Source organism: Symphalangus syndactylus, chromosome X (genome assembly GCF_028878055.3).
Source record: "Symphalangus syndactylus isolate Jambi chromosome X, NHGRI_mSymSyn1-v2.1_pri, whole genome shotgun sequence".
Classification (NCBI taxonomy): Eukaryota; Metazoa; Chordata; class Mammalia; order Primates; family Hylobatidae; genus Symphalangus; species Symphalangus syndactylus.
In genome coordinates this window covers 119,187,502-119,214,657 of record NC_072447.2, presented here as the reverse complement: position 1 = coordinate 119,214,657, position 27,156 = coordinate 119,187,502, and the positions used below count along the sequence as shown (strand labels likewise).

The window sequence follows — 27,156 nt, the reverse complement described above, 5'->3', positions numbered from 1 at the left end:
ACTTAAATCAGAGATTGGGCAACACATACTTGAGCTCCTAAAATGAACAAGAAAGCAACAAAGAGGGGACAAAACATGGAAGAAATACATTATTTCACTATAAATGAAAATAAACAAGTTAGCCACCATTATGTGTGAACAATTCAAGAATGATCAGAAAAGGGGTGTTGTCACCTTCCTCCACCCAAAACAGGCAGTGCTTTTGAACACCCACACTTTGCATACCTACCTTTACCAATAGAAACTGTCATCCTGCCACCTCCCTAGTTAGGTAAGTGAACAGCTCAGCACTAGTCTCTAGCTTAGATGGGTGTGCAACACTGTGGGCTAAAACTCACCTATTAATACTATGATTACTAAAGCTCCAGTCTCATGTTTCCTAATGACTTTAGAAGATTCCCAACTTGAATGTCTACCACACTCACCCACTTATTTATTTATATTCATCAAGCGTTAACTTAAGGATTAGTATGTACCAGGCACTGTGTTGGGTGCTCCAGATAAGAGACAATTAGGATCCAAATCTCCTTCTTTCTGGAAGAGCTTACTGTCTAGTGGGGGAAACAGATGGAAAAACAAAGATACAACATTACTGCTATCATGCCATCATAGTTATATATACTAAATGGTAGAAGTCAGAAAAGTTTTTTCTGAGGTGACATTTGAACTCTGTCTTTGAGCGCAAGTAGGATTTTCTGATAGACATCCCCGGTAAGGGCATTCTCAGAGAGACATCACTGGGGCAAGGGTATTGTGCCTAGGGTTAGTGACAGACACACTCACAGCAGCAGATCAGGGTCCAATTTAGAAGTGGCCAAGGGAGAAGGAAAGTCAGTGAGGAAGATTCAAGTTAGGAAAGTCTAAATGTCTCCAATCTAACTTACTGCCACATTATTTTCCCTGTTTTTTTCTAACTCTTTCTCCTGCCAAATCAGGTCTCGTTTTCAACTTTCCCACTTTCCTCTGTCTCCAGACTGCAGTCTGACCATAAAAAACAAAGGGAGGATCAGTCAACCACCAATCCCTCTGGATTGTTGCCTTGCAATCTCTGAGATTCTTCCATCGTATCTGTTCATCACCTCATGTCTGGCCTACTCCACAAGTTTTTTTTTTAAATTTTTAATATATATGTTTTTATTATACTTTAAGTTCTAGGGTACATGTGCACAACGTGCAGGGTTGTTACATATGTATACATGTGCCATGTTGGTGTGCTGCACCCATTAACTCGCCATTTACATTAGGTATATCTCCTAATGCTATCCCTCCCCCCTCCCCCCACCCCACAAAAGTTTTTTTTAATCAGGTCTGCCTGCTGTTCCGTCTTCCTCCAGTGCAATCTTTACATTGCTAATCTCCTGAAGAGTAGATCTTTTTTTTTTTTTTTTTTTTTTTGAGACGGAGTCTCGCTCTGTCGCCCAGGGTGGAGTGCAGTGGCGCAATCTCGGCTCACTGCAAGCTCCGCCTGCCGGGTTCACGCCATTCTCCTGCCTCAGCCTCTCCGAGTAGCTGGGACTACAGGCGCCCGCCACCACGCCCGGCTAATTTTTTGTATTTTTTAGTAGAGACGGGGTTTCACCGTGGTCTCGATCTCCTGACCTTGTGATCCACCCGCCTCGGCCCCCCAAAGTGCTGGGATTACAAGCGTGAGCCACCGCGCCCGGCCGAGTAGATCTTATAAACATTCCAGACAAAAGAAAGTCCCACCTTTTTAGTACAGCATTCAAGGCCCTACACTTTTCTGACTTGACTTCTAGCTTTATGTCTGCCCATCTTTCCAATGCTACTTCCCGTTATATGTACTACACCCTTGAACCCAACACTCTCAAGAGACCTTATTCCCCAAACAGGCCACGTATTTTCCCGCTTCTTCCACTCCCTGGAGAGACCACTGGATCTCTCCAGTGGAATGCTCTTCACCCATCTATCTAGACACTTCAAAAGCATATTTCAGGAAGTATCTTCAGATTGTCCGCACCCAAGATAAAATTTATCTTCCCAGTACTCTCACAGAACTGTGTTTCTTCTATTACAGCTGGTTCTGGATTCTCCTCTATCAGTACCTTTTGTTTTATCCTGGTCTCTTCTGCTTTTCCTGTCTCCCATTAAGAACTTCCTCTCTCTCTATCTGCGTCTCATGCTTAGAATACCCTCCTCTATTTTTCCTCTCTCTCTATCCAAATTCTACTCACCCTTCAAGCAAGGTTCAGAAGCCTCATCCTCTCCCAAAGCATGTTTCCCAATGACTCCACCTCTCACTGATCTTTCTCTTCAACTCCCACAGAATTTAGAATCTTGCCACAAAATTTTGAAATTTAATTATAGACTTCTCCCTATAGTTACATAAGTGGATATGAGGACAGTCTAGCTGGGACTTCCATTGTCCTACTTGGTTCAGTTTATCTACCTTCTTTACATAGATTCTTAAACTTGGTCAAAGAGAACAATCTTCCTCAATAAAAGAAAATCCTTCTTTCACGAATAGCACACAAAAACTTGTGTAATTCTTTGCTCTGCAAGTCTCATTTCAAGATTGTTTGTTTCTGGAGAACAGTCTAAACTTCACCTTTTACTCTCATTGCTGGATGTTGGTTACATAGGCATGGCTTACAAAATATACCAACTGAGGCTGAGGGTGGTGGCTCATCCCTGTAATCCCAGTGCTTTGGGAGGCAGAAGTGGGAGAATTGCTTGAGGCCAGGAGTTCGGGACCAACCTGTACAACATAGCGAGACTCCTTCTCTAAAAAAAAAAAAAAAAAATTAAATCAGCCAGCATGGTGGCCTGAGCCTGTAGTCCTAGCTACTAGGAAGGATGGGGCAGAAGGATCACTGAAGCCCAGGAGTTTGAGGCTGCAGGGAGCTATGGTTGCCTGCCTCTAAAAAAATAAACATAAAAAATGAATAAAATACTCCAACCAATTGCAATGTTTAGAGGGAGTGAAAATTCCCAGTATTCCCAATATCCAGTGATCACAGCAGTGAGAATTTGAAAGCTAAGAAGTCTGTAGAGTTCCATAATTTCATTCCCTAAATTGTATTAGGGAATAAACAAGTGCCTGGGATAGTCGTTGACTTTGCCCAGGACACAAAGCTGTGAAGCACAATTAAAAAGATGTACTTCTCGGCCAGGCGCAGTGGCTCCTGCCTGTAATCTCAGCACTTTGCGAGGCCGAGGCGGGCAGATCACGAGGTCAGAGATCAAGACCATCCTGGCCAACATGGTGAAGCCCCGTCTCTACTAAAAATACAAAAATTAACAGGGCCTGGTTGCACGTATGTGTAGTCCCAGCTACTCAGGGGGCTGAGGCAGGAGAATTGCTTAAACCCAGGAGGCGGAGGCTGCAGTTAGCTGAGATTGGATCACTGCACTCCAGCCTGGGCGACACAGCAAGACTCCACCTCAAAATAATAATAATAATAATAATTAATAATAATAATGTGTTTCTCCAAGCATAGCTGAAAAAAAAAAAAAAGCAAAAGCACGTGTTGAAGGAAAGGTAATTAACTGTTTTTTCCCTCTTTCCTTTTTTTTTCTTTTTTTTGAGATAGAGTCTTGCTGAGATGTCCAGGCTGCAGTGCAATGGCATGATCACTGCAGCCTCCAACTCCTGGCCTCAACTCAAGTGATCCTCCTGCTTCAGCACCTTCCACTCCCAGTAGCTAGGACTACAAGCATGCACCACCATACTCGGCTAATTTTTAAATTTTATTTATTTCTTTTCTTTTTTTTTTGTAGAGACAGGATCTCAATATGTTGCCAAGCTGGTCTAAAATTCCAGGGCTCAAGTGATCCTCCCGCCTCAGCCTCCCAAAGTGCTGGGATTACAGGCTTGAGCTGCAGTGCCCAGCCAATTAACTACTCTTCCCAGAAAAACAAGAACAAAGAGACTACACGTTGCTTTGCAGAGAGAAGGTCCATGCCTAGTATAGCCTTTGGAAAATAACTTAAAAAGCTCCTAACAAATATGACCATGATATCGAGAAATAAGAACAGTTGCCAGAAAATGCAGATAGTAACCCCCTCCAGCTAATACTAACTTGTTTTCATTACTTAAAAGGATAAGGGATTCACTTAAGCCTTGAACTAAAATAACCAAAACTTTAATTGTATAAAACATACAGAATATAGACAATGAGTTCAGTAAAGACTATACAGAGTTCTAAAAGTTATTTATTTAAAACATTGGTGTTAAATTGGCACTGATCATAAAACGCAATATTCTGAAAAAAAAAGCACACAAATGCTTACTTTGTCCTATGACACATTCATTCCTATATATGACAGGCTTCTGCTTCTCTGTATTAATACTGCTTAATTTCAGCCTCTTGAATGCTAAGTATTGTGAAAAACCATTCCCATTGTATCAGTGCTAATAACTTAGTCTTAATATAAAACAAACACTCAAGTGTCTATGTGATTTACTTTTCATTTTAATATTTTTTTCTTTCAAGATTTTTCTCAAGAACAAGTGGCTTGGAATTTTGCTTGACTCATTTTAGAAAACTTTCACGGAATCTTGGTAAAGGAGTAATTGTAAAGGCTTAAGAGGCTATACGCATAATTTTTATTTAATGATTTATTGCTCTGAAAGTCAAAATAAGGGAGTCAAAATCTAAATGCCCTCACGTGTGTCATAGGTTCCTAGTCCTAAAAGTCTAGGAAAGGTTGAAGCAGAAGGAAAAGTGGTGAAGTGTTTTACTGTGCATTAATTCTAGCACATCAGCATTATCAAAAATTGCTGCTTCTCCTTCTTCTTTTTTTTTTTTTTTTTTGAGATAGAATCTCACCGTGTTGCCCAGGCTGGAGTGCAGTGTCATGATAACTGAAGCCTCCAACTCCTGGGCTCAAGAAATCTTCCCACCTTAGCCCCCTGAGTAACTGGGATTACAGGCACGCACTACCACCCCAGCTAATTTTTGTATTTTTTGGAGAGATGGGGTTTTGCCATGCTGTCCAGGTTGGTCTTGAACTCCTGGGCTCAAGTGATTTGTCTGCTTTGGCTTCCAAAAGTGCTGAGGTTACAGGTATGGGCCACCACGCCCAGCCAAAAATTGCTTCTTACAGTCAATGTGGCGAGCAAACATCTATGAAAGAAATAATCACCACGTATAGCAGACATTACTTCGGAAAGTTATTTTTCAGGTCTAGCTCTTCTGTTCATTCTACTTAATATTTCAGCTGCAAATTGTACAACTAAACAGAGGACATCATTAGGTACCCCAAATAAAATTGACCGTATTTTCTCATGAGGCATTATTATATACACTGATTAGATTGTATAGTATCAGGAACTAGAGAATAAAGTAACTGGCTGATGGAGCATAAATCTGGATATATTTAGCAACTGTGCTTCTACAATTCACATAGAATACAATGAAAATAAAATAAGATATCATAGAACAAAATCATATCATGCCAGATAACATAATATAAAATTTCAGGGATACTTGTAAAGTAACCTGAAAAACCTTACTACTATTTCCATGACAAAATATGTTTCAAATTCCAAATCAATTGAGAAATGAACTTTAGAAGGCCCTATCTGTGACTGAAGGCTAACTCTACCTTTTATCCAACTCCAAGTAGCTGCCTACCTAATAACTATAATTCGGCCTTGGATATATCTAAAACCTTTAAGGAAACTTAAACATCAGTCTGCTCTTTAATGTGAAGAAGAGATTGCTCTGTTCTGCATGTACACTGCCCCAATAACCCCTGTGGATGCATAAGAAACATATAATGGTTTATTAAGAAGGGCGGGGAAGAGAGATGAGAGCAGAACAGTTATTTGCAAAGTTGAGCATGGGGTTAGACTAAGCCATTTTAGCCCTCTTCTACCACTGTAATACCCACAACGAATTAAACCATCTCCAATTTTCTGTTTGTATTATATTATATTACATTATATTATTATTATTAGTTTTGAGACAGAGTCTTGCTCTGTCGCTCAGGCTGGAGTGCAATGGCATGATCTTGGCTCACTGCAACCTCCATCTCCCGGGTTCAAGTGATTCTCCTGCCTCAGCCTCCTGGGTAGCTGGGATTACAGGCGCCCACCACCACGCCTGGCTAGTTTTTGTATTTTTACTAGAGACGGGGTTTCACCATGTTGATCAGGCTGGTCTCTAACTCCTGACCTCAGGTGATCCACCCGCCTCGGCCTCCCAAAGTGCTGGGATTACAGGCGTGAGCCACCGCACCCAGCCTTATTTTATATTATTATTATTTTCTTGAGGCAGAGTCTTGCTCTGTCACCCAGGCTGGAGTGCAGTGGCTCTATCTCAGCTCACTGCAACCTCCGACTCCTGGGTTCAAGCGATTCTCCAGCCTCAGCTTTTGCAGTTGCTAGCATTACAAGCATGCGCCACCATATCTGGCTAATTTTTCTTCTTTTAGGAGAGACAGGGTTTCACCATGTGGGCCAGGCTTGTCTCGAACTACTGACCTCAAGTGATCTGCCCACCTAGGCCTCCCAAAATGCTGGGATTACAGGCGTGATCCACTCTGCCCAGCCTTGTATTATTTTAAAGAAGATGCGTCACAGGGTCATAGTTGCTAACCAGTTCCTCCCCTTCCCCATATTCCTATAGCCCTCTTCAGCTTTCAGGGTGATGACATCTATTTCTTTCTCTATCTCCTCCACGAGCCTGTGAGCTCCTTGAAAGCACGGTTGGTATCTTATTTGACTTTGTATCTTGGCTCACCACAAGCACCTACTGAAAGTTTGTTCAATAAATAAACTTCGATGGAGGTGAGTAGGGAAAGTGCACAGACCTACACATCATGCAGGCTATATAGTCCTCTCACGTGGTTTTAAAAACACATACTCTATTGGAGAAAGCTGTGAACAAAATAGTCAAGTTCAATAACGTCTTCACATTCTTCACATACAATTGGCCTGTTATCATGCTTTAACTACCCTTGTTTAATACTTCAAGATACTAAAAAACTCTTCAAGATGTTTGTGACCTGTCCTTTGAATTTAGCTGAAAATCAAACAGAAATAAACCTTTTCAGAAGCAGTTTTTACTTTCAACCATTTTGGCATTCAAGCAGCATATTTCACCTTTACAGTCATACACATCATGCATACATCATGTTTTCACAGGCCTGCAATTTATAGATAAAAGTTGACATTTAGAAGTAAATATAAGGAGTTCAAGACCAGCCTGGCCAATATGGTGAAACCCTGTCTCTACTAAAAACACAAAAATTAGCCGGGCGTGGTGGTGGGTGCCTGTAATCCCAGCTACTCGAGAGGCCGAGGCAGGAGAGCTGCTTGAACCCGGGAGGTGGAGGTTGCAGTGAGCCAAGATCGTGCCACTGCACTCCAGCCTGGGCAACAGAGTGAGACTGACTCCGTCTCAAAAAAAAAAAAAAAAAAAAAAAAAAAAAAGTAAATATAAATTGCCCCCAAACTAAAGGTCTACTAACATTTTTCATTGTCACTATTTTCAATATATACAAGAGAAAATAGCACAAAAAAAACCCATAAACCCATCACAGATTCTGCATTTATCCAGATTTCCCCACATTTGCTTGGTTCATCTATTCTCTCTTCCTGTCCTTTCTTCTCCCTCCCTCCTTCCCTGTCTCTCTTCCATGAATTATTTTAAAGCAAATCTCAGAAATCCTGTGATTTCACCCCTACATAGCTATTAAGAAATGAGTTCATTTTTCTGGAAATACCTCTATTCTGTGCTATAATTGATCATTAGCTAGATTCTAACTGATCTTTTGTTTTGTTTTGTTTTCAGTACCAATATCTATGAGTCACTTAAACCCCAAAGGGTGCCCAATCCTGTGTCATTTCCTGGAGGAATATCAAATACCTCCATTTTAGGTAAAAGTTTCCTTTCCTCTTTTTATACGTAATAAACAAAGATAAGATCTGAAAGCAATGGCTACTTAAAAATAAATTAATACATAGCTTTTTCCAATAATAGAAATATTCAATTCAATTTGGTCAGATTAAAGACATCATTTAAATGTTTTTCAGGCAAGAATTCTGCAGCTATTTAATGCAAGTCTCAATTATGGTCTAAAAGCCCCTTTTCCTGGGATGAAGAATACTATTTCAAACCCAAAGACACAACAAAAAGACACCTCTCCTTCCCCTAGCTTCAGAAAGCTAAGGTACATTAACTAACTTCTTAGATTGAAATAGCCCACTTTCCTTTTAAAAGGTCCAATGTCTTCCATGCCTAAGTCAACTTTTAAATCTATCCCCAAAATCTGAATAATTTATGGGAAAATAAATCTACTGCTAATGAAATTAATTAATTCTCATACCTAAGAAGTATTTCTAGTTTCCTTTCTTATGAAAATTAACATATGTTTGAGTGAAGCCAAGGGCAACTTTCAGGGATATGTGTGTGTGGGGTGTGTCTGTGTGTGTGTGTGTGTGTGTGTGTGTGTGTGTGTGTGAGAGAGAGAGGGAGAGAGAGAGAGATGCTAGGCAAGATCAGACTAGTTACCATGCTTCATTTCAATTCAAAATAAAAATGCCATAAAATATTGTGACCTACAACTCAAATCACTATATACACTAAGCAGAAAGCTATCGGCAAGTCACTGAAAATGCCTCTTGCAGTGTTATATACCTTGCTTATATGTTAGCAAATACAGCACTTGTTAATTGAAAAAACTGGTGTTTTGTTTCATGCTTCGCTTTTTACTTCATATGCGCATACTAAGTACAACCAGTCAGAGAGGTGACTCAACTCAGAGTGAGGATTGACTGTATAACTAGCTATACTTCCCTTTGCCAGAAATATGGGGAAATTAAACTTATATGACAACCATGTGATGGAAAATCCTGATGTATCTGAGCACCAGAAATCACTATTGCTGCCAAGTACCAATAACACCATCAAAATTTAATCACAAGGGATGTTTATTATTTTGTAAATTATAAACACTAAGACAACTGCTTGATTTAACTCATATAGAAAGAGTAGAATATCAATCTAATCGTGACATGTTCTGTCATGACAGCCACCTCAATCTCCATTTTACAGAATTTTGAAAAACCATGTAACTGGGATCAAAGGCATTTGAAATCCCACCCCCAGCACAAATATAGACAATAATTTCTATTATTTAGTGTTTTAGATACTTAACTTGATAAATACGGCTGTATAATTAGGATTTCAAAACCTATTTTTAAAAAGTATAAACTCCCTAAACATTCTCTAAATAAAGAAAAATACAGAATACACACAGAACAGGTTAGAATCTAAACTTCAAAATTTTCTCTTAACAAAAATTTTATTCTACTTGAATAAATAATATTTTTAAAGGGACTCCAAATGTTTACCCAAATAAATAACAGGAATTTCAAGCTTTTTAAAGTAAATTTCTGCTTAATCATTTAGTATTTAAATTTAGATTTAGTAATCTGAAAGTTAGAGCCTGTCAAAATAATATTAAAATAGTTACCCGCTGAGAGCAAACTTGTTTCTTTCCTTTCTCGCAGCACTGATAGACAGAACCTTCTCCCACGCCCAGAAGAGCAATCTGGAAACCCAACATTCTTCTTACAATTGCAACTTTAGAGAGCAAGTCACAACACTTCCTGCTAGAAAAAGAGAACACCCTGACAAAAGAATGATACAATACTTACGAATCCCCTTCCTGTCAGCCTGGCAGTATTTTGCCGAGAATTTAATAAATTCTAATTTAAACGCAGCATTTAGAGAGAAAGTTTTCTTTTTTCTTCTTCCTTTTTTTTCCCCCCCAAAATCATACAAGGACTCAGGGGAATTTAAAGTTAGTTCAGGTCAAATAGCTATAACCCATATACCTATTTAGAGTTTGAACAGTAGCCAAGTAACCTGCTTATTTTAGAACACATGGAACAGCTTCTCCCTAGTGCCCAAGTCACTCGTCTATAGTCAAGAACATCACTTGCAAAGGCAAATTAACTCTCAGGCCACTCACTTACAGTCTCTATGATTCATTCTGATCCATACACAACATTTACACCCCATATGCTAAGGTGTTGTAGCATTTATTTCAAATATATACATTTTGATTTATGTCAAAAATGTAAGCTCTTCTGTGTAGGAACTATAGTTTCTGCTGGCATAGCACACAGGAACTAAGCCAACACTTGCTGAACCGAATAATTTTCTAACTGAGAGCCATAGTAAAGAGGTCTGGAGCCAGATTGGGTTCGAATTCTGGCTCCACACTTTATTAACTGTGCAAATTGCTTAAAACTCTTCTGCCTCTATTTTCTCATCCCGGGATGAAGATAAGAGCAATTCCATCATATCACAGTTCACTATTTTATACATGGTTGTAAGGCTTAAATGATTTAATATGTGTCATAAATTTAGATCATAGCCTGGCGCATGGTAAGTACTAGATACGTGATAACTGATCTCATTATTGAAATTTGCCTTTAACTGGTCTAGCAATCTAATCAGTGAATTGCTAAATTAAGCAAGTAGTTAGTTGTGAGTGCCTTTTATGAGAGAGAACAATCAGTTGGAGCACTGGGCTAGGCTGAAGAGGCCGTTTCTGTACTGACATAGGGCAAGTTAATAATTTGAAAGGAAATGCAGCACAATGAAAGCATCAGGGTCTTAGGAGTCTGACAGACCTGTAAGTCTGTGTGACCCTGAATAAATTACTTAGCTTCTCTGAGCCCCGGGTTCATATCTATAACAATGGAGCTATTCCACATATTTCACAAGGTCCACACGATGACCCAATGGGAAGATATAAATATGTAAGAGTGTCTGGGTCCAGCAAGGTACTCAGTAAGTAGCAGATATTATTATCATCTGTCTGGGATAAAGCATGCATAATGCCATCTGCTGCTGTAATCTACCTCATGAGAATGAAAGAAAGTGAGACAATAGATAATCTACTCCTTCATAAATAATATACAACAAAGTATTTTATGATAGCATACTGAACTCTCAGCATAAGGAGGTGACTCACAGTGTGGGCACCTGTGAAAAGGAGCCCTCACCGGATCGTCCCCATTATGAGGCAGACAGTGTTCTCCTGTCCTCATCACTAACCACCATCAGCAGACACTGGGTTACATTTTGTCTCCTTCATGGAAGTGCTTTAATTTATTTCACCAATCACAAAACCTTCGTGAAATATCAAAAGGCAACACAATGCAGAAGAGAAGGAATATAATGGCAGGAGTCAGAGGACATGTTTTTCCTTCTGTCCTTGTTGCTGACTCACTATGTGAATGAAGCTTCTTCAACTTTTCTGAGTACCAAATTCTCCATTTCTAAAACCAGCATAGAACTATCTGCCTGTGGCCTGTCAGGGAATAGTAGGTAACTACCAAGCATTCTGAGCTAATTTGAAGAGTATGTGTTATCATGCATTTTTCAGACAGAGAAAACCAGGGCACAGGCAACTGCCTCAGGTAAGAAGACAGTATCAGTTTAGACCAGAAATGTTGGCTTTTCCCCAGCCTTACCTTTTCTTCAGCCACACCTGTTGCCTCAAACCACTGAGATGGGTCTGTCCCAAATGCTACGTAACCACCCTTTTCAGATATGTAGTAGTATCATTGAGAAAATTAATGTTTTAAATATGTAATTCTTCATTTTAGAAGACAGCTTTCTCTCGTTTCAAGTTTTACAGGTCGTTATAACAGTACTACTTAAAAACTGTTTTTCTGACTTTTCCTTTCCTGGTCGTCTGGAATATATATGCTCTCCAGCTTTCCAAACTCCAAGGCTAATCTTCGATCTGCGTGATCTGTCAACACCGAGTTACTAATTCTAAAGTCACTTCACCTTAATATAATAGCATATATTTCTACTGCAAAGCATTGTAGTTAAAGTTCTAGGAATAGATATGCCCTTCCAGAGGGCACATCTTCTACTTAGTAAATGCTAGGTAGGACATAAAGACAGTTTTGGGGTTTTTATTTTTTGTTTTTTGTTTTTGAGACAGAGTCTCGCTCTGTCACCCAGGCTGGAGTGTAGTGGCGGGATCGCGGCTCACTGCAAGCTCCACCTCCCGGGTTCACGCCATTCTCCTGCCTCAGCCTCCCGAGTAGTAGCTGGGACTACAGGTGCCCGCCACCATGCCCGGCTAATTTTTTTTGTATTTTTAGTAGAGGCGGGGTTTCACCGTGTCAACCAGGATGGTCTCGATCTCCTGACCTCGTGATCTGCCCGCCTCAGCCTCCCAAAGTGCTGGGATTACAAGGCGTGAGCCACCACGCCCGGCCAGTTTTTTGTTTCTTTTCTTTCTTTATTTTTTTGAGAAGGAGTCTCGCTCTGTCACCCAGGTTGGAGTGCAGTGGTTCGATCTCAGCTCACTGCAACCTCTGCCTCCCGGGTTCCAGCTATTCTCCTGTCTCAGCCTCCCGAATAGCTGGGATTACAGGCACCTGCCACCATGCCCGGCTAATTTTTGCATTTTTAGTAGAGACGGGTTTTTGCCATGTTGGCCAGGCTGGTCTAGAACTCCTGACCTCAGGTGATCCACCCACCTTGGCTTCCCAAAGTGCTGGGATTACAGGTGTCAGCAGTCGTGCCTGGGCTAAAAGACAGTTCTACCACATCAGTAATTTAACCAGTTTTAGCATGTGGCCCATTTTGTAAACTTCTATCTCATTCACCAACCGAGTTGTGTGTGGGTATGTGCGTGAAGGGGGCGGTGGGGAGCGTGTCTGTGTATGTGCATGTGTGTTTACTATGGGTGATGAACACTGGTTTGGGAATGCAAGACGGTGGCAAGGGTTCTGTAATAAATTCTACATTTTAATCAGCAGGCCACAGAATGAAAACAGCTTTTAAATTGCATCCCAAATTCATCAAAATGAATGCTAAGGAAAGCCAATGGAAACAAAATTCTCACTGTCACTCTCTAGATGTTACAAACAGAAACCATAAAGTTAAGAGTTCAGGCCAGGCATTAAGAGTTCAGCCCGGGCCGGGCGCGGTGGCTCAGGCCTGTAATCCCAGCACTTTTGGAGGCTGAGGTGGGTGGATCACCTGAGGTCAGGAGTTCGAGACCAGCCTGGCCAACGTGGTGAAACCGTGTCTCTACCAAAAATACAAAAAAGCCAGATTGGTGTCGTGCGCTTGTAGTCCCAGCTACTTGGGAGGCTGAGGCAGGAGAACAGCTTGAACCCCAGAGGTGGAGGTTGCAGTGAGCAGAAATTGCACCACTGCACTCCAGCCTGGGCCACAGAATGAGACTCCATCTCAAAATACAAACATAAAGTTAAGAGTTCACACACATGCACTTGTGGACACACTCCCACCCCAGGGTGGAAAAAAGAGGCACACCCCAAAAAGTTATGGGAGTTTCACATAAGTATCAGTGGAATATGTAGTTGTAACACAAGAGCTAGGCATAGTATTTTTAAAGTCTCTTACAACTTTCATCCAGACGTCATGCTCTCCACCACACCCAGTACTAGGTATACTTTCCGTGTGTGACACGTACATTGGAGGCCTCTCCCACTGTGCTTAATGACACACCTCAGCAACACTCATCTATTTTCCTTTCATGAAACGGCTTTTTTTTCCATCTTCATGACTTATAAAAACAAAGCAAACAAACAAACATAGTGAGTGAAGCATAGAAGCAAAGGGATCTAACATATAAAACAGGCAACAAGTTTACATTCAAGAAACTACTACTGTAATTTTGGGACTATATTGGAAAGTTTAGGAAATTCATACCAGGCACAGCATTAGGTATATAAACTTGTTGCATGGATGTGTCAATTTTAATAATCAAGCCATGTACGTAATCTTTTTTTTCATATTTGGGGAAAAATAAGTCAGAATATATCTTTTTTTTTTTTTTGACAGAATATATCTTAATTTCAATATTCTCGCCAGGCATGGTGGCTGGTGCTTATAATCCCAGCAACTTGGGAGGCAGAGGTGGGTGGATTACTTTAGCCCGGGAGTTCGAGAGCAGCGTGGACAACATGGCAAAACTCTGTCTTTACAAAAAAAATACAAAAAAATTAGCTGGGCATGGTGGCTGTCGCCTGTAGTCCCAGCTACTTGGGAGGCTGAGGTAGGAGGATAGCTTGAGCCCAGGAGGTGAGCTGTGATCTTGCCACTGCACTCCAGCCTGGGCGACAGAGCAAGACTGTTGCAAAAGAAAATATAAAATTCAATATTCCGGGCCGGGCACGGTGGCTCACGCCTGTAATCCCAGCACTTTGGGAGGCCAAGGTAGGCGGATCACGAGGTCACGAGATTGAGACCATACTGGCTAACACAGTGAAACCCCGTCTCTATTAAAAATACAAAAAATTAGCTGGGTGTGGTGGCGGGAGCCTGTAGTTCCAGCTACTAAGGGAGGCTGAGGCAGGAGAATGGCATGAACCCGGGAGGCGGAGGTTGCAGTGAGCCGAGACCGCGCCACTGCACTCCAGCCTGGGCAACAGAGCAAGACTCCGTCTCAAAAAAAAAAAAAAAAAATCAATATTCCAAGGGCTGTCTCCCTGATAGTATTTACTAGCTCTTTATTTGTGTAACTAAGTAATCAAAATTTTAAAATAAATAAAGAAAAGGTCAAAATACATCAAACTACACATGGGGCAAGGAATGAATTTAAAAGACATACATGTTCAGTTCATAGCTAATAAAAACATACAAAGAAATAACTCACATGCTCTACAATTTTCTATCCTGAGGGTCTCTCTCTCACTCAAAAAAAGAAAAGAAAAGAAAAGAGAGGGGAATAGGAGAAAAGTGGAGGGGTGGGGCAAAGGGATAAGGAGGGCAACAACAACAACAAAAAACCCAACTCAGCAGTTCCTAAACTTTTTGGCCTCAGGATGCAAGGATCCCAAAGAGCTTGGTGACACATGGGTTAGATCTATCAGTGTATTTGTCACATCAAAAATTGCAACTACGAAATTTTTAAGATATTTATTTGTTTAAAAATAAGAATAAGCCCATTACATGTTAACATAACCTTTTTAATGAAAAATAACTATATTTTCAAAAAAAGTGTAGTGAGAAGAGTGGCATTGTTTACATTGTTGCAAATCGCTTTAATGTTTAACCTAATACAAGAAAGCTGGGTTTTCATATCTGCTTCTGCATTCAATCTTTTGCAATACCGGTTTTGGTTCCAGTGTATGAAGAACATCTGGCCTCCTACAGATAAACTGTTGTAAAAAGAAATAAATATTTTAAGAGGCTTTCCAGATACTTACAGATATTCTTCAATACTACACCAAAACTCGAGAAGTGGTAGTTTCTCAAAGGTTGGTTGCAATGTAGAGTCTGATTCAATATCAATGATTTTTTCAAAATCTATTGGTCTATCTTGCACTTAGAATGGGCCTTTTACCCATGCTTGATTTTGTAACATCATATATTAGTCATTTGGAAAAATATTGTTTCATTAAGTTATGTGGGTCTTCCAAATGCTGACACATTTCATTGTACAAAATCTAACAAATCATTTTCATTAATTATACTGTCGATTTCATTAGAAAAGCCTAAGTATTGATCGGATAAAATGGTGACCAATGCAAGTTCTCAAAATTTTGAATTTTGCTTGAAAGCTCTAATTTTACCATTGGAAACAAATACTCTCAGTTGTTTCCCTTGCAGTGAGAGGCACACTTGGTTCATTTTTTAAAAATAAGTATCTGTTAGATACTCGGGTCTGAATAATCAGTTAATTCAATCTTTCAAAGTAAAAATGGTTGTCTTTTTTTTTTTTTTTTTTTTTGAGACGGAGTCTCACTCTGTCGCCCAGGCTGGAGTGCAGGGGCGTGATCTTGGCTCACTGCAAGCTCCGCCTCCCGGGTTCACGCCATTCTCCTGCCTCAGCCTCCCGAGTAGCTGGGACTACAGGCGCCCGCCACCACGCCCGGCTAATTTTTTGTATTTTTAGTGGAGACAGGGTTTCACCGTGTTAGCCAGGATGGCCTCGATCTCCTGACCTCGTGATCTGCCCGCCTCGGCCTCCCAAAGTGCTGGGATTACAGGTGTGAGCCACTGCGCCCGCCCTGGTTTTCTATTTTTAAAAAGGCAGCTAGTTTAGCTCACAACTCAAACAGCTGTGCAAGTACTTTCCCTCAAGACAATTGTCATATATCCGTATGCAGCAGAAATACTTTATGGGTATGTCTCATCTCATCACACACAATATTAAAAAAGATGCATACCTAAGAATTGAGATTTAATAAAATTATTTTTTCCTGCTTCATCAAGTACATTTGTAAATGAAATGCATGTTGTAAGATTTTTTTCTAAAGGTGATGGTATGGTGCTGAGGAATACAATGGCTATTACTACAGTGTGGGGCCACTATCTTGATTCAGCAGCTTTACCCACTACTGCTTTTGCGTCATCAGTGCAAATGTTAACACAGTGAAAAAACAAATAACAATTTAGTTTTATCATGAAAGCAATTTTAACCCCCATGAGCCCATGCGCCACACTTTTTGAAAACCGGTGCTTTATTCAGTAATATTTATGAAGGAGCCATCTAATTTTAGAGACAGCAAACCTATAAAGTATGCAGGTTTTAACAACAATTTTCAAACTGAAAATTAACAAAATTACATATCTAGGTTTTAACCTGAGTTCTGTACTTTTGAACTGTGAAAAGAAAAAACATCTCTTTAATATCAGTTCAGGTGAGACAAAAATCTACAGCTTATCTACTTCAAAGCACATTTTGCTGAATCAGGTTCATGTCTAAAAGGCAAGACTTTATCATGACAGTCATGACATAACAGGTACAGTGTTGTTTAGAAATTTTTTTTTTTTTTTTCGAGACGGAGTCTCACTTTGTCACCCCGGGCTGGAGTGCGTGGCGCAATCTTGGCTCACTGCAACCTCCCCCTCCCGGGTTCAAGCGATTCTCCTGCCTCAGCCTCCCAAGTAGCTGGGACTGCAGGCGCCTGCCACCACACACGGCTAATTTTTTTTTTTTTTTTTTTGTATTTTTAGTAGAGACGGGGTTTCACTATGTTGGCCAGGCTAGTCTCGAACTCCTGGCCTTATGACCCTCCCGCCTCAGCCTCCCAAAGTGCTGGCATTACAGGCGTGAGCCACAGCACCTGGCCTGTTTAGAAACTTTTAATAAAATTTTTTAAAAGATTAAGAAAGGAAACATATGTTACAAAATCAGTTAACATCCTACTCATACACAGTAAATTAGATTTTTCTTGGCCGGGCGCAGTGGCTCACGCCTGTAATCCCAGCACTTTGGGAGGCCGAGGCAGGTGGATCACCTGAGGTCCGGAGTTCGAGACTAGCCTGACCAACATGGAGAAACCCCATCTCTACTAAAAATACAAAATTAGCCAGGTGTGGTGGCACATGCCTGTAATCCCAGCTACTCGGAGGATGAAGCAGGAGAATGGCTTGAACCTGGGAGGTGGAGGTTGCTGTGAGCCGAGATCGCGCCATTGCACTCTAGCCTGGGCAACAACAGCAAAACTCCGTCAAAAAAAAAAAAAAATTAGATTTTTCTTCTGATAAGCGGTTAAGAATTTCTTTCTCTTGTATAAAGTAGCACAGAAAGGGTTTAAAAGTAAAACTCCATATGAAATGCAAACACTACTATCTTAAAATATTAAAAACTAAGTGTACTATAATATTTATGGGTAAAACAATATGCAGATTATTTTAAAGCAAATCTCAAAAAAGAAGGGAGAGCAAAGATGAAATAAGAACATGAAATACTGGTAATTGTTAAAGCTGGAGGTTTTTAATGGTATTTTACATTACGTGTTTGAATAATTCCATAAAAATAAGGTTTTAGACCGGGTGCAGTGGCTCACACCTGTAATCCCAGCGCTTTGGAGGCTGAGGGGGGCAAATCACGAGGTCAGGAGTTCGAGACCAGCCTGGCCAGCGTGGTGAAACCTCCGTCTCTACTAAAAATACAGAAAATGAGCTGGGCTTGGTGGCGGGTGCCTGTAATCCCAGCTAGTTGGGAGGTTGAGGCAGGAGAAAATCTTGAACCCAGGAGGTGGAGCTTGCAGTGAGCCAAGATTGTACCACTGCACTCCAGCCCGGGCCACAGTGCAAGACTCCATCTCAAAAAACAAACAAAACAAACAAACAAGCTTTTTAAAATTTCTGCCTACTTATATAAAGGACTTGGGATTTTGGAGAGCAAAATTAAATTTCCTGGCTCATATTTATTCAATAGATAAATACTGATTAAGCATCTATTCTGTAAAAGGCGCTATACTAGTTGGCATCAGGAAATAAGAGGATTTCTGCAACATGCTTTTCATATCCTCAAGGGGCTCGGAGTGGCTGTGTCTATATATATAATCAATTCCCTAAAATGGGTATAATGCTTCCACTATGACCTTTCTAAGGGGTATTTATTTATGTCATTACAAAGTACAACTTGAGCCAATTGAATTGGAAGTCACTATAATGCAATTTTAAGAAAAAAAGAAAGGGAAATGGTGTATGAAAGAAAATACAAAAAGGAAACAAAAAATAAGAAATGAGACTTTCCCTGGTTTCCCTCTATAAAAGGAAACGAACAAGAGATGTGAGCAAATATGGGCATGACCACATCATTGTTCCACCACAACCCATCATCTTATTTCACTTCAGGACAGGAACCATCATGTCATCTCCTTTGAGTCAGCTCCTGTAATACTCACATAGGCAAAAATAACTGAGCCATACATTCATTTTCCACAGGGAGCATTAAATACATTTAAGTATTCTATAATTTTTCAAGTGACAGAAGATAGTTTTACAAATGCCACGACTTTACATTAATTTCCAGGGATACTAGGTCCTTTCACCACCTCCCCCAATACAAATTAAGCCCATCCTCAGGAAGAAATCCACAAGTTAAACTAGTAACATTCCTCAAGAGGCCTAAGTGTAACACTGATAAATGAAAACTGAAAATGATCATCACAGAATAAAATATTTACTTTACTTATCAGCTTCTAGCTTCTTGACCTAGATTTCAAACAAAATGTCATTTTTTCCCTATTCAAGCTGTAGATAATATGTGCAAAAGTTCTCAAAACTCATTCAGTGAAGATCTTTAAAAGCTGAGTGATAGCATTAAATAATTTTAAATTGCTCTACTGTTTTAATATTTAATAAGCTCTATGAGGGCAGTGATTTTTTGTCTGTTTTGTCCAGCAATCTATTTTCAGCTTATACAACAGTGCCTGGCATACAGTAGGCACTCAACAAATATTTATTAAATGGATGTATGTGGAAGACATAGCATCCTAAAGGAATTAACTCAGTGTCATATATTATAGTGGTTTATTTCATAGTCAAGAATAAACTTTTAGCATTTGTCTTTTTAATGCAAAGCAAATAAATAAGGATAAAAGGCATCTACTCTTGTTCCATTGGCTAACTCCGTAAGATACGATCATTCCTGAAAGCTAATCTGGCCAAACACATGGTGGTTACATCTTCTAATAGCACCAAATCCATGCTCAGATTTGGCAATTGAAACGAATTCCTAAATTCTGCACCTTTAGAAAATAAATTCATTTGAGAGAAAAGAAGTGGAGTGGAAAGTATAAAGAACTCTCCATGCATCAAGTTTTTCCCCAGACTTGCCACACACACCCTCCCCCAAAAAGAAAGAAAAACATCTCACTGTCAAGAGTCAAAACATCACTGCTTTAGCTTTCCAAACTTAAAAACAACTACTTTTTGACCTCACAAGGAATAACAAAACCTTCAAAAGAAAGAGCCGCTTCAGCATTTCCTGCCAGCCTGCCCTAGTCTAAGATTAACCTCGTCAGTTTTTAGGAAGACATATAAAATCCCCTTTAAATGACTAATTCAGATGAAGTAGTAACATGAAGCCATAGCTTTTAAGACGCTGGCTTCTATTTGTTACCAGATGTTGCCATCACTTCAAAGTGTTAAATACATCCATGAAGAATTTCAGATATATTTGCGTGTGAAATATTTTGTGATTTCCACTATCATTGTGGAGTCACATTCACGGAGAAAAATTGTTGACTCGCTGTTTAATAAAACATCCTTAAGATTCCATTGTTCACTTTGAGAGCCACTCTATGTCAGTATAATTCTTCCATGTAATTCCTGCAAGCACATATATACACTTTCAAAACACAATACAAATTAATTCCATTTCATTGGGAGTTTGCCATGAATGGCCTGCTTTATACTTCTTTTGAATTTGGGGTGGGAGGGAAACTTTCACAAAAAGTCCAGCTGAAAAATCCAAATTTTTGCATGTGTATACTTTTGGTATTTCTTTTTCAGACAAGTAGACTGTCCTGAGCTTTACATAATATAGTTTAGAGTTCCTTTGCCAGGTGTAATTCATCTATTCCACTATGCTTTCTGTTTCTAACCACCACTCTTCCCTGATTAATTTCTTTGGCTATGTTGTCATCAAAGTTTTATTAGCTTCTTTTCTTTTTTCTTTTTTTTTTAAAGAGAGTCTCCCTCTGTCACCCAGGCTGAGTGCCGTGGTGCAATCACAGCTTACTGCAGCCTCAACCTCCCCCAGGCTCAGGTGATCCTATCACCTCGGCCTCCCGAGTACCTGGGACCACAGGTGCATACCACCATGCCCGTCTAATCTTTTTGTATTTTTAGTAGAGACGGGCTTTCGCCACATTGGCCAGGCTGATCTCAAACTCCTGTCCTCAAGTGATCCGCCCGCATCGGCCTCCTAAAGTGTTGGGATTCAGGCGTGAGCCACCGCGCTTGGCCTATTAGCTTAATTTTTAAAAAAATGTTTAAATCTCCAGAGAGAGTTTAATTCAGCAACAATGGTTGCTATTTTCTACACATAATGGTCATTGTTAAGTCTGGCCCAACACAGAATCCTGAACACAATGTAGATTTATCCTTAAGATTGGCTGCAAAAATACCATGGTCTCATAAAGTATTAATAGCTATATGCCCTTACCATTCAAATGTATGGGAGCGTCCCTACAAAATGTGTTTATTTTATTTTATTTCTACTGAGATGCCTCAATTGTATGACTTTGAGGAGGGAATTGAATCCATAAACATAACACTATGCTGGATCAGATTACTACAGACTGGATTGTAACTGACCAATCTTGCTTGTTTGTTGTTTTATTTGGCAATCTGTTACCTGGTACAGCTAAAGTCTCATCATAATGAATTCTGCCACAAGTCAAAAAGCTTTTGTGGTCTTCACTTCCTAAAAATCACACTGTTAGCAAAAAGTCACCTATGCATGAGTAACCAACCTCTTCCCTCTCCCAGCTTATTACCTCAAAAATTGGCTAAAGCAATTAGCAGATTTCTTTTGATGAGGCAGACTGTCCTGGCTCACTAGCTGAGAATTCACTGCTCGAGAGAATGAGCTTTTAAAAGTCTTTCATTAGACAAAATAAATTTAAAAATACAGATAAATTATATATGAAGAAAGAAATCTGGATATATGTTTACAATGAGTACCATTATATTGCATCTTCTTTAAATCACACTTTCTAAATTATAGTTTTGCATTACCTAAGCAGGGTTAGGAGTAAGTGGGAAGTAACACATCACTAATATGAGTGATGGTAAACTTCACTGTAATGAGAATGCTATAAGCCAGATGCTATAACTTAGGGAAGTTTTCATTATAGAAGTAATTCTGTGACTGTACTTAGGGTAGTACATTTGGACCCTGATTTTCAAATTCCTGCTAAGTCTAACCACTTAATCCCACATTCATAATGTTATAAGACCAACAGTTATACACTTTATTAAAGAATAAAGAGCCAATTTAAATATAAACAGGATGGAAAATATAACCGAAACGTTTTGTTTTGTGCCTGCCACCCTGAATCAGTAAGCAGACAGAAGAGTGGAAAAGCTTTATCTTGAGAAAGCAAGCAAGCAAGAAAGCACGATCTCATTCAATTTTCCCTCACCCAAAACCAACAAGGTGACATTTTCTCTTTAGTTCTTCTTCAGTCCTAATCAGTTTGATAGCCTCCCTCTTTTTTTAAATACCTGAAAGTAAATTTCTGAGTGTTCTTTTAAATTAAGAAGTTTATCAGATGCTTTTTGTAATTTTTAAGATTTTATTTTGCAGAATCAACGATCAAAGCATGAGAATACACAAATGTTTTCATTTAAAAACTTTTGACTTACTATTCATGAATAATAAACATATCCCAAACTCCATTACCCTAAATTTCAACTATTTAGTAGCATATTCCATTTTGCTATATGGGGAGATGAATTTGTTTGGGATAACAGAAAAGGTAAACCATAGTTTCCTTAAGGCAAAACAATAGGTTTAGGAATCTTATTAACAGCCTTATAAATCTAATGGCTGGTCTTAAAAATTCCAGAAGTAAACCTTCAAAAATTTTTAAATTCAAAAACATATTAGTGATTTAGAACTTGACAAACTTCAATTTTGGCCATTAAAAAAGGTCACTCATGTTATGGCTGAAAGGAAACTGCTGGCCGGGCATGGTGGTTCACACCATGAAGGTGTGAACTCCCAAAGTCCTTTGGGAGGCTGAGGTGGGAGGGTTGCTTGAGACCAGGAGTTTGAGACCAGCCTGGGCAACATAATGGGACCCCATGTCCACACAAAAAATTTAAAAAATAAAAAAAGAAACTGCTAATTAATATTCATTCATTAATTTCAAAATCATAAAAATACACATTTCTTCAGAAAATAAGAACTAGCATTAGACTTTGGAAGGAACTAAATTGCTTTCCTTAACAGAATTACCATTTTTAACTTTATTAACATGACATATGCAATTTCAAAAGTCTAATTCATTAAATCAATTCGTCTCAAAATCCTAGACCAGTTTTTGTAGTTATAGACAAGCTTCTTCTAAAAATTAACATGGAAAGGAACAAGCCTTAGAAAATCTAAAACTGCTGAAAAATAAGGTGAGTAGAATCTACCTGGCATTAAGTCAGACTACGTAGCTACAGTAATCAAGACAGTGTGATACTGACAGAGCAACAGATACTCAAAACAATGGAACAGAACAGAGAACCCAGAAATAGATTTACACAAATATATTCAACTGATTCTTCACAAGGGTGCAAAAAAGCATGTCAGTAGAGGAGGACAAACATAGGCCAAAACAAAAAATAAGGAACTTCAACCCAAACTTCACACCTTACACAAAAGTTAGCACCAAACAGATCACAGACCTAAATGTAAAACATAAAACTATAAAACTTTAGGGGGGAAAAAAAGAGAAATTCTTCAGGAACCTGATTTGATGAAGAGTTCTCAGATATGACACCAAAAATCAATCCATAAAAGGAAATATTGATAAAGTGGGCCTCACCAAATAAATCCTTTTGTTCTATGAAAGATTCTGTTCAGAAGATGAAAAGATAAGCTACAGGCAAGAAGAAAATATTTGTATGCCACATATCTGATAAAGGATTAGACTCTAGAATACATAAAGACCTCTTAAAATTCAACAACAGTAAAAATACAAATAATCCAATTAGAAAACAGACAAAAGGGCCGGGCATGGTGGCTCATGTCTGTAATCCCAGCACAGTGGGAGGCCAAGGGTGGAGTACTGCTTGAGGCCAGACGTTTCAGATCAGCCTGGGCAACATAACAAGACCCCAACTCTACAAAAAATAAAATGGTGGTGTGCACCTGTAGTTCCAGCTACTTGGGAGGCTTAGGCAGGAGAATCACTTGAGCCCAGGATGTTGATGCTGCAGTGAGCCGTGATTGCGCCACTGCACTCCAGCCTGGGCAACAGAGTAAGACCTTCTCTCAAAAATGAAAGAAAATAGGTAAAAGACATGAACAGACATTTCACTGAAGAGGGCAAACATGGGAAATAAGTGCATAAAAAATGTTAAACATCATTAGTTATTATGAAACTGAAAATGAAACTAGAATGAGCTATCACTACACACCTATCAGAATGGCTAAAATGAAAAACAGTGACATCACCAAAGGCTGGCAAGGACGTGGAAAAACTGGATCACTCATACATTGCTGGTGGAAGCACACAATGGTACAGTCACTCTGGGCAAACACTTTGGCAATTTCTTATAAAATTAAACATGCAACTCTCATACAACTCAGCAATTGCACTCTTCTGGCATTAATCCCAGAGAAACGAAAACCGAAGTTCACACTAACACCTGTATACAAATACTTGTGATAACTAAAAAACTGGAAATGGCCCAGATATCCTTTAATGGGTGAATGGTTAAATAAACTTTGGTACATACACACCATGGAATACTATTCAACAATGAAAAAGAACGAGGTATTGACATACACAACTTAGGTTGAATCTCTAGAGAATTATGCTCAGAGAAAAAAAGCTAATCCCCAAAGGCTACATACTATAAATCATTCCATTTATATAATATTTTTAAATGACAAAATTATAGACATGGAGAACAGATTAGTGGTTTCCTGGGGTCAAAAATGGAGGTCAGGGGAGGAAGGAGGTGTGTGTTGTTATCAAAGGGCAATAAAAGGGATTCTACTGTAATGAAACTCATTTGCCTCTTGTCTGTATCAGTGTCAACATTGCGGTCTTGCTATTGTACTATGGTTTTTTAAGAGTTTACCATTGGAAGAAGCTGGGTAAAGGTACACAGGATCTCTTTGTGCCATTTCTTACAAGTAGGTGTGAATCTACAATTATCTCAAAATAAAAAGTTTATTTAAAAAATCTAATTCAGAATTAAACACAGAATATAGTATAATTAAATTAATAAGGAAAATGAAGAACATTTACTTGTATTAATTCTATATCCTGCTTTAAACATTATTCCCACTTTATCTTTTTTTTTTTTTTTTTTTTGTGCAGTGGCATGATCTCCACTCACTGCAAGCTCCATCTGCCGGGCTCACGCCATTCTCCTGCCTCAGCCTCCCGAGTAGCTGGGACTATAGGCGCCCGCCACCACGCCAGGCTAATTTTTTGTATTTTTAGTAGAGACGGGGTTTCACTGTGTTAGCCAGAATGGTCTCGATCTCCTGACCTCGCGTGATCTGCCCGCCTCAGCCTCCCAAAGTGCTGGGATTACAGGCGTGAGCCACCACGCCTAGCCTTATCTTTTCAAAACTTTTTTGACATAACTTCTGACACAATATTCTTAGCATATATTGTCAGTTCATGACTCCACTAGAGTGTTTGATCTGGGTGAAAGTTATTTTTTTCTGTTCAATACCAAAATAAAAAGGAGTTGTCATAAAGGAAAATTTCAGGGCTGAAACACATCAATGTATGATGATTTAGGTATCTGTTATTAGAAATATTTTTTACTTGTTCAAGTGACACTTCTCCCCAAATATTCACATGGATACTCCTTGATTTCCTTCATATCTTGCCTGAAATATCTCCCTCTCGGTAATGCCTTCTGTGACCACATATTTTGAAATGGCAATACCCTTCTTCCCACTTCCTATACCATTAATCTTACTTTTTCTCCATAACACATTAGCATCTAATATATAAAATCATTGTTTATTTTCTATCTCTCCCCTAGGAGGATGTAAGCTTCATAAGGATGGTGATCTCTGTCTGTTTCATTGACAGCTGTTATCCCCAGTACCTAGAATAGTATCTGACATATATAAGGTGCTCGGTAAGTACTTGAGTAAGTCAATGAATAGATGAATGAAATGGACATTTTTTTTCTAGGCAAGGAGTAATACAGAGAGGAAAGACTGACTCTGAGAATGATAAAATCCAGTTTAGAAGAAATCCGGAGTGGGCCGGACATGGTGGTTTACTCCTGTAATCCCAGCACTTTTAGAGGCCGAGGCGGGAGGATCACTTTAGGTCAGGAGTTCGAGAGCAGCCTGGCCAACATGGCGAAACCCCATCTCTACAAAAAATACAAAAATTATCCAGACGTGGTGGCGCACGCCTATAATGCCAGCTACTCGGGGGGCTGAGGCACGAGAACTGCTTGAACCTGGGAGGCAGAGGCTACAGTGAGCAGAGATCACGGGACTACTCTCCAGCCTGGGCAACAGAGCAAGATTCCGTCTCAATTAAAAAAAAAATCAGGAGTGATAAACCCTATAATGTATATTCAATATACTGGAATTAGAGTTTTCAAAAACTTTTGGATATATTACATACAATATAGGAAACTCTTTATGATCAGTGTTTAGGATTGAAGTTTTGTCAGCATGTGACTACTCTGGGTTGAATATGACCTAGAAAAATAGCTTACCACTGTAAAGCTATTGCTAATGCATTTCCATTAGCTAGGGAAGAGCTTGTCAGACTCAAAGTAAGTTGCTTTAGTTATGGGTGATACAGATTTCAGAGAGTTCATGGTAACTTTATTGAGATAGCATTTGACATTTTATTAATCTCTGAAAGAAATTAAACATTGTAAAAATACAAACTGATTCAGGGAAGAGGCACTGCTACTAAACAAAGTTGACCCTGGACATGGAGTTTAAATATATAGTGAGAAGAATGATGGATCAGTTCCGTTACTACAGTCTGGGTCTCCAGTGATGGCGACCTGATCCTCCACCATTGTCCTGGACCACTCTATGCTGAGGCAAGCCAAAATCAGACTTCAGTTGCCTCCTTTGTAAAAATCAGTAGGTGGATTAGACTCAGCTCTTCAAACGATGGCACATTGTTTTATTTATGTTAGTGTGCCAGGCACATTGTTAATAATTAGCAAAGGCCTATTAAATACGCAGGAAGTTCTAAATGGGACTCCAGAAAGTTGCACCTTTTTTTTGACTGAACTCCAGCCCACCTTTCTCAGGGAAGTCTATCCTTTCCTAAAGGATCTGCAAGGTTCTGCCTGCCCCTAAGAGTAAGGAGACTGGATCCAAAAATTTCTCTGTGGGTTGAATCCAGAAAATAATGACAGAGTAAAGTTCTATGAGTCATTAGCTGTTTTGATCTGGTGAATTTAGGGTCAAGGGTGCTTAAAATAATAATCTGAAATTGCAGGAAATTATTTTATTTATTTTTTTTGAGACAGGATCTCTCTCACCCACGCTGAAGTACAGTGGCGTGATCACGGGATCAAGCAACCCTCCCACCTCAGCCTCCTGAGTAGCTGGGACTATAGGCGCACGCCACCACGCCTGGTTAATTTTGTTTTATTTTTAGTAGAGATGAGGTCTTGCTATGTTGCCCAGGCTGGTGTCAAACTCCTGAGCTCAAGCAATTCTCCTGCCTCAGCCTCCTAAAGTGCTGGGATTACAGGCATG

General features: G+C 39.5%; 1 protein-coding gene across 8 annotated transcripts in view; it reads right to left on the bottom strand.

The window, feature by feature from the left end:
- Positions 1 to 27,156, bottom strand: part of PLS3 (plastin 3) — a 90,763-nt gene that overhangs the window by 47,824 nt on the left and 15,783 nt on the right. For 2 of the 8 annotated variants that reach the window (XM_055269509.2, XM_055269510.2), the window contains exon 1: positions 9,445 to 9,526. The exons of 4 other annotated variants lie outside the window; for them this stretch is intronic. The gene's annotated coding sequence lies outside the window, so the exon portion shown is untranslated. Of the gene's footprint in view, positions 1 to 9,444; positions 9,527 to 13,446; positions 13,540 to 27,156 lie in introns of those variants that run through there. 2 more of the 8 variants (XM_063634845.1, XM_055269507.2) reach the window with 2 other exon arrangements.